Source organism: Rutidosis leptorrhynchoides, chromosome 4, assembly GCF_046630445.1.
Source record: "Rutidosis leptorrhynchoides isolate AG116_Rl617_1_P2 chromosome 4, CSIRO_AGI_Rlap_v1, whole genome shotgun sequence".
In the NCBI taxonomy this organism is placed as follows: domain Eukaryota; kingdom Viridiplantae; phylum Streptophyta; class Magnoliopsida; order Asterales; family Asteraceae; genus Rutidosis; species Rutidosis leptorrhynchoides.
This window is the reverse complement of record NC_092336.1, coordinates 623009979-623016928: the sequence shown is the minus strand read 5'-3', so window position 1 is coordinate 623016928 and position 6950 is coordinate 623009979.

The following is a 6950-nucleotide window of genomic DNA, read 5'->3' as shown; positions in this document are numbered from 1 at the left end:
TATTTCTTCTTCCGGTTCCGATTCTTCTTCCGGTTCCGATTCTTCTTCCGGTTCCTCTTCGGGAACTTGTGAATCAGTCCACGAATCATTCCAATTTACATTCGACTCTTCATTATTATTAGGTGAGTCAATGGGACTTGTTCTAGAGGTAGACATCTATCACATAATATCAAACACGATAAGAGATTAATATATCACATAATATTCATATGTTAAAAATATATAGTTTCCAACAAAAATGTTAAGCAATCATTTTTAAAGAAAACACGGTCGAAGTCCAGACTCACTAATGCATCCTAACAAACTCGATAAGACACACTAATGCAAATTTTCTGGTTCTCTAAGACCAACGCTCTGATACCAACTGAAATGTCCCGTTCTTATTGATTAAAAACGTTCCATATTAATTGATTTCGTTGCGAGGTTTTGACCTCTATATGAGACGTTTTTCAAAGACTGCATTCATTTTTAAAACAAACCATAACCTTTATTTCATAAATAAAGGTTTAAAAAGCTTTACGTAGATTATCAAATAATGATAATCTAAAATATCCTGTTTACACACGACCATTACATAATGGTTTACAATACAAATATGTTACATCGAAATCAGTTTCTTGAATGCAGTTTTTACACAATATCATACAAACATGGACTCCAAATCTTGTCCTTATTTTAGTATGCAACAGCGGAAGCTCTTAATATTCACCTGAGAATAAACATGCTTTAAACGTCAAAAAAAATGTTGGTGAGTTATAGGTTTAACCTATATATATCAAATCGTAACAATAGACCACAAGATTTCATATTTCAATACACATCCCATACATAGAGATAAAAATCATTCATATGGTGAACACCTGGTAACCGACAATAACAAGATGCATATATAAGAATATCCCCATCATTCCGGGACACCCTTCGGATATGATATAAATTTCGAAGTACTAAAGCATCCGGTACTTTGGATGGGGTTTGTTAGGCCCAATAGATCTATCTTTAGGATTCGAGTCAATTAGGGTGTCTGTTCCCTAATTCTTAGATTACCAGACTTAATAAAAAGGGGCATATTCGATTTCGATAATTCAACCATAGAATGTAGTTTCACGTACTTGTGTCTATTTTGTAAATCATTTATAAAACCTGCATGTATTCTCATCCCAAAAATATTAGATTTTAAAAGTGGGACTATAACTCACTTTCACAGATTTTTACTTCGTCGGGAAGTAAGACTTGGCCACTGGTTGATTCACGAACCTATAACAATATATACATATATATCAAAGTATGTTCAAAATATATTTACAACACTTTTAATATATTTTGATGTTTTAAGTTTATTAAGTCAGCTGTCCTCGTTAGTAACCTACAACTAGTTGTCCACATTAGATGTACAGAAATAAATCGATAAATATTATCTTGAATCAATCCACGACCCAGTGTATACGTATCTCAGTATTGATCACAACTCAAACTATATATATTTTGGAATCAACCTCAACCCTGTATAGCTAACTCCAACATTCACATATAGAGTGTCTATGGTTGTTCCGAAATATATATAGATGTGTTGACATGATAGGTCAAAACATTGTATACGTGTCTATGGTATCTCAAGATTACATAATATACAATACAAGTTGATTAAGTTATGGTTGGAATAGATTTGTTACCAATTTTCACGTAGCTAAAATGAGAAAAATTATCCAATCTTGTTTTACCCATAACTTCTTCATTTTAAATCCGTTTTGAGTGAATCAAATTGCTATGGTTTCATATTGAACTCTATTTTATGAATCTAAACAGAAAAAGTATAGGTTTATAGTCGGAAAAATAAGTTACAAGTCGTTTTTGTAAAGGTAGTCATTTCAGTCGAAAGAACGACGTCTAGATGACCATTTTAGAAAACATACTTCCAGTTTGAGTTTAACCATAATTTTTGGATATAGTTTCATGTTCATAATAAAAATCATTTTCTCAGAATAACAACTTTTAAATCAAAGTTTATCATAGTTTTTAATTAACTAACCCAAAACAGCCCGCGGTGTTACTACGACGGCGTAAATCCGGTTTTACGGTGTTTTTCGTGTTTTCAGGTTTTAAATCATTAAGTTAGCATATCATATAGATATAGAACATGTGTTTAGTTGATTTTAAAAGTCAAGTTAGAAGGATTAACTTTTGTTTGCGAACAAGTTTAGAATTAACTAAACTATGTTCTAGTGATTACAAGTTTAAACCTTCGAATAAGATAGCTTTATATGTATGAATCGAATGATGTTATGAACATCATTACTACCTTAATTTCCTTGGATAAACCTACTGGAAAAGAAAAAAATGGATCTAGCTTCAATGGATCCTTGGATGGCTCGAAGTTCTTGAAGCAGAATCATGACACGAAAACAAGTTCAAGTAAGATCATCACTTGAAATAAGATTGTTATAGTTATAGAAATTGAACCAAAGTTTGAATATGATTATTACCTTGTATTAGAATGATAACCTACTGTAAGAAACAAAGATTTCTTGAGGTTGGATGATCACCTTACAAGATTGGAAGTGAGCTAGCAAACTTGAAAGTATTCTTGATTTTATGAAACTAGAACTTTTGGAATTTATGAAGAACACTTAGAACTTGAAGATAGAACTTGAGAGAGATCAATTAGATGAAGAAAATTGAAGAATGAAAGTGTTTGTAGGTGTTTTTGGTCGTTGGTGTATGGATTAGATATAAAGGATATGTAATTTTGTTTTCATGTAAATAAGTCATGAATGATTACTCATATTTTTGTAATTTTATGAGATATTTCATACTAGTTGCCAAATGATGATTCCCACATGTGTTAGGTGACTCACATGGGCTACTAAGAGCTGATTATTGGAGTGTATATACCAATAGTACATACATCTAAAAGCTGTGTATTGTACGAGTACGAATACGGGTGCATACGAGTAGAATTGTTGATGAAACTGAACGAGGATGTAATTGTAAGCATTTTTGTTAAGTAGAAGTATTTTGATAAGTGTATTGAAGTCTTTCAAAAGTGTATAAATACATATTAAAACACTACATGTATATACATTTTAACTGAGTCGTTAAGTCATCGTTAGTCGTTACATGTAAGTGTTGTTTTGAAACCTTTAGGTTAACGATCTTGTTAAATGTTGTTAACCCAATGTTTATAATATCAAATGAGATTTTAAATTATTATATTATCATGATATTATCATGTATGAATATCTCTTAATATGATATATATACATTAAATGTCTTTACAACGATAATCGTTACATATATGTCTCGTTTAAAAATCATTAAGTTAGTAGTCTTGTTTTTACATATGTAGTTCATTGTTAATATACTTTATGATATGTTTTCTTATCATAGTATCATGTTAACTATATATATATATCCATATATATGTCATCATATAGTTTTTACAAGTTTTAACGTTCGTGAATCACCGATCAACTTGGGTGGTCAATTGTCTATATGAAACATATTTCAATTAATCAAGTCTTAACAAGTTTGATTGCTTAATATGTTGGAAACATTTAATCATGTAAATATCAATCTCAATTAATATATATAAACATGGAAAAGTTCGGGTCACTACAGTAACCTACAACTAGTTGTCCACAGTTGGATGTACAGAAATAAATCGATAAATATTATCTTGAATCAATCCACGACCCAGTGTATACGTATCTCAGTATTGATCACAACTCAAACTATATATATTTTGGAATCAACCTCAACCCTGTATAGCTAACTCCAACATTCACATATAGAGTGTCTATGGTTGTTCCGAAATATATATAGATGTGTCGACATGATAGGTCGAAACATTGTATACGTGTCTATGGTATCTCAAGATTACATAATATACAATGCAAGTTGAATAAGTTATGGTTGGAATAGTTTTGTTACCAATTTTCACGTAGCTAAAATGAGAAAAATTATCCAATCTTGTTTTACCCATAACTTCTTCATTTTAAATCCGTTTTGAGTGAATCAAATTGCTATGGTTTCATATTGAACTCTATTTTATGAATCTAAATAGAAAAGTATAGGTTTATAGTCGGAAAAATAAGTTACAAGTCATTTTTGTAAAGGTAGTCATTTCAGTCGAAAGAACGACGTCTAGATGACCATTTTAGAAAACATACTTCCACTTTGAGTTTAACCATAATTTTTGGATATAGTTTCATGTTCATAATAAAAATCATTTTCTCAAAATAACAACTTTTAAATCAAAGTTTATCATAGTTTTTAATTAACTAACCCAAAACAGCCCGCGGTGTTACTACGACGGCGTAAATCCGGTTTTACGGTGTTTTTCGTGTTTCCAGGTTTTAAATCATTAAGTTATCATATCATATATATATATAGAACATGTGTGTAGTTAATTTTAAAAGTCAAGTTAGAATGATTAACTTTTGTTTGCGAACAAGTTTAGAATTAACTAAACTATGTTCTAGTGATTACGAGTTTAAACCTTCGAATAAGATAGTTTTATATATATGAATCGAATAATGTTATGAACATCATTACTACCTCAAGTTTAGTAGGTAAACCTACTGGAAGTGACAAGAAATGATCTAGCTTCAAAGGATCTTGGATGGCTTGAAAGTTCTTGAAGTAGGATCATGACACAAAAACAAGTTCAAGTAAGATTTTTACTCGAATTAAGATAGTTTATAGTTATAGAAATTGAATCAAAGTTTGAATATGAATATTACCTTGAATAAGAAAGATAACCTACTGTATATAACAAAAGTTTCTTGATCTTAGATGATTACTTGGAATGGATTAGAAAGCTTGGAAGTAAATTAGTAAACTTGAAGGGATTTTTGAAGTGTTCTTGAAGTGTTCTTCCTATGATGATTATAGCTTGATTCTTGAAGTGATTTTTGATGAAGATGATGATTAACTACTGGAAAAATACGTTCATAATAGTGTGTGTGTGTTGAGAGAGAATTAGAAAGAGAATTGGAAGTGAAATGGAGTGAATGATGAGTGGTAATTGGTGAGTGGTGAGTGGGGTTAAAAGGAGTTCTAGTTAGTTGACTAGCTCATGGTAGAAGTTAAAATTGATTAGTCATGCATGACATAATCAAGAGTGGAATCCCATGCTAGTTCCTAATGGTATATACTCATAGTAAGTACGTTTTGAAGCTGTGTATAATACGGGTAAGAATACTACTAGAATTCTTGATGAAAGAAAAGAATGGAAAAGTAACTGTAACCATTTTCGTTAAGTATGAGTGTTTTGATATATGTCTTGAAGTCTTCCAAAAGTATTTTAATACATCTAAATACACTACATGTATATACATTTTAACTGAGTCGTTAAGTCATCGTTAGTCGTTACATGTAAGTGTTGTTTTGAAACCTTTAAGTTAACGATCTCAATTAATGTTGTTAACTCATTGTTTATTATATCTAATGAGATGTTAAATTATTATATTATCATGATATTATGATATATTAATATATCTTAATATGATATATATACATTTAAATGTCGTTACAACGATAATCGTTACATATATGTCTCGTTTCGAAATCCTTAAGTTAGTAGTCTTGTTTATAAGTATATAACTCATTGTTAATATACTTATGGAGATACTTACTTATCATAATCTCATGTTAACCATATGTATATCCATATATATATATCATCATGTCATTTTTACAAGTTTTAACGTTCGTGAATCGCCGGTCAACTTGGGTGGTCAATTGTCTATATGAAACATATTTCATTTAATCAAGTCTTAACAAGTTTGATTGCTTAACATGTTGGAAACATTTAATCATGTAAATATCAATCTCAATTAATATATATAAACATGGAAAAGTTCGGGTCACTACATTACCTACCCGTTAAATAAATTTCGTCCCGAAATTTTAAGCTGTTGAAGGTGTTGACGAATCTTCTGGAAATAGATGCAGGTATTTCTTCTTCATCTAATCTTCACGCTCCCAGGTGAACTCAGGTCCTCTACGAGCATTCCATCGAACCTTAACAATTGGTATCTTGTTTTGCTTAAGTCTTTTAACCTCACGATCCATTATTTCGACGGATTCTTCGATGAATTGGAGTTTTTTGTTGATTTGGATTTCATCTAACGGAATAGTGAGATCTTCTTTAGCAAAACATTTCTTCAAATTCGAGACGTGAAAAGTGTTATGTACAGCCGCGAGTTGTTGAGGTAACTCAAGTCGGTAAGCTACTGGTCCGACACGATCAATAATCTTGAATGGTCCAATATACCTTGGATTTAATTTCCCTCGTTTACCAAATCGAACAACGCCTTTCCAAGGTGCAACTTTAAGCATGACCATCTCTCCAATTTCAAATTCTATATCTTTTCTTTTAATGTCAGCGTAGCTCTTTTGTCAACTTTGGGCGGTTTTCAACCGTTGTTGAATTTGGATGATCTTCTCGATAGTTTCTTGTATAATCTCCGGACCCGTAATCTGTCTATCCCCCACTTCACTCCAACAAATTGGAGACCTGCACTTTCTACCATAAAGTGCTTCAAACGGTGCCATCTCAATGCTTGAATGGTAGCTGTTGTTGTAGGAAAATTCTGCTAATGGTAGATGTCGATCCCAACTGTTTCCGAAATCAATAACACATGCTACGAGCATGTCTTCAAGCGTTTGTATCGTCCTTTCGCTCTGCCCATCAGTTTGTGGATGATAGGCAGTACTCATGTCTAGACGAGTTCCTAATGCTTGCTGTAATGTCTGCCAGAATCTTGAAATAAATCTGCCATCCCTATCAGAGATAATAGAGATTGGTATTCCATGTCTGGAGACGACTTCCTTCAAATACAATCGTGCTAACTTCTCCATCTTGTCATCTTCTCTTATTGGCAGGAAATATGCTGATTTGGTGAGACGATCAACTATTACCCAAATAGTATCAAAACCACTTGCAG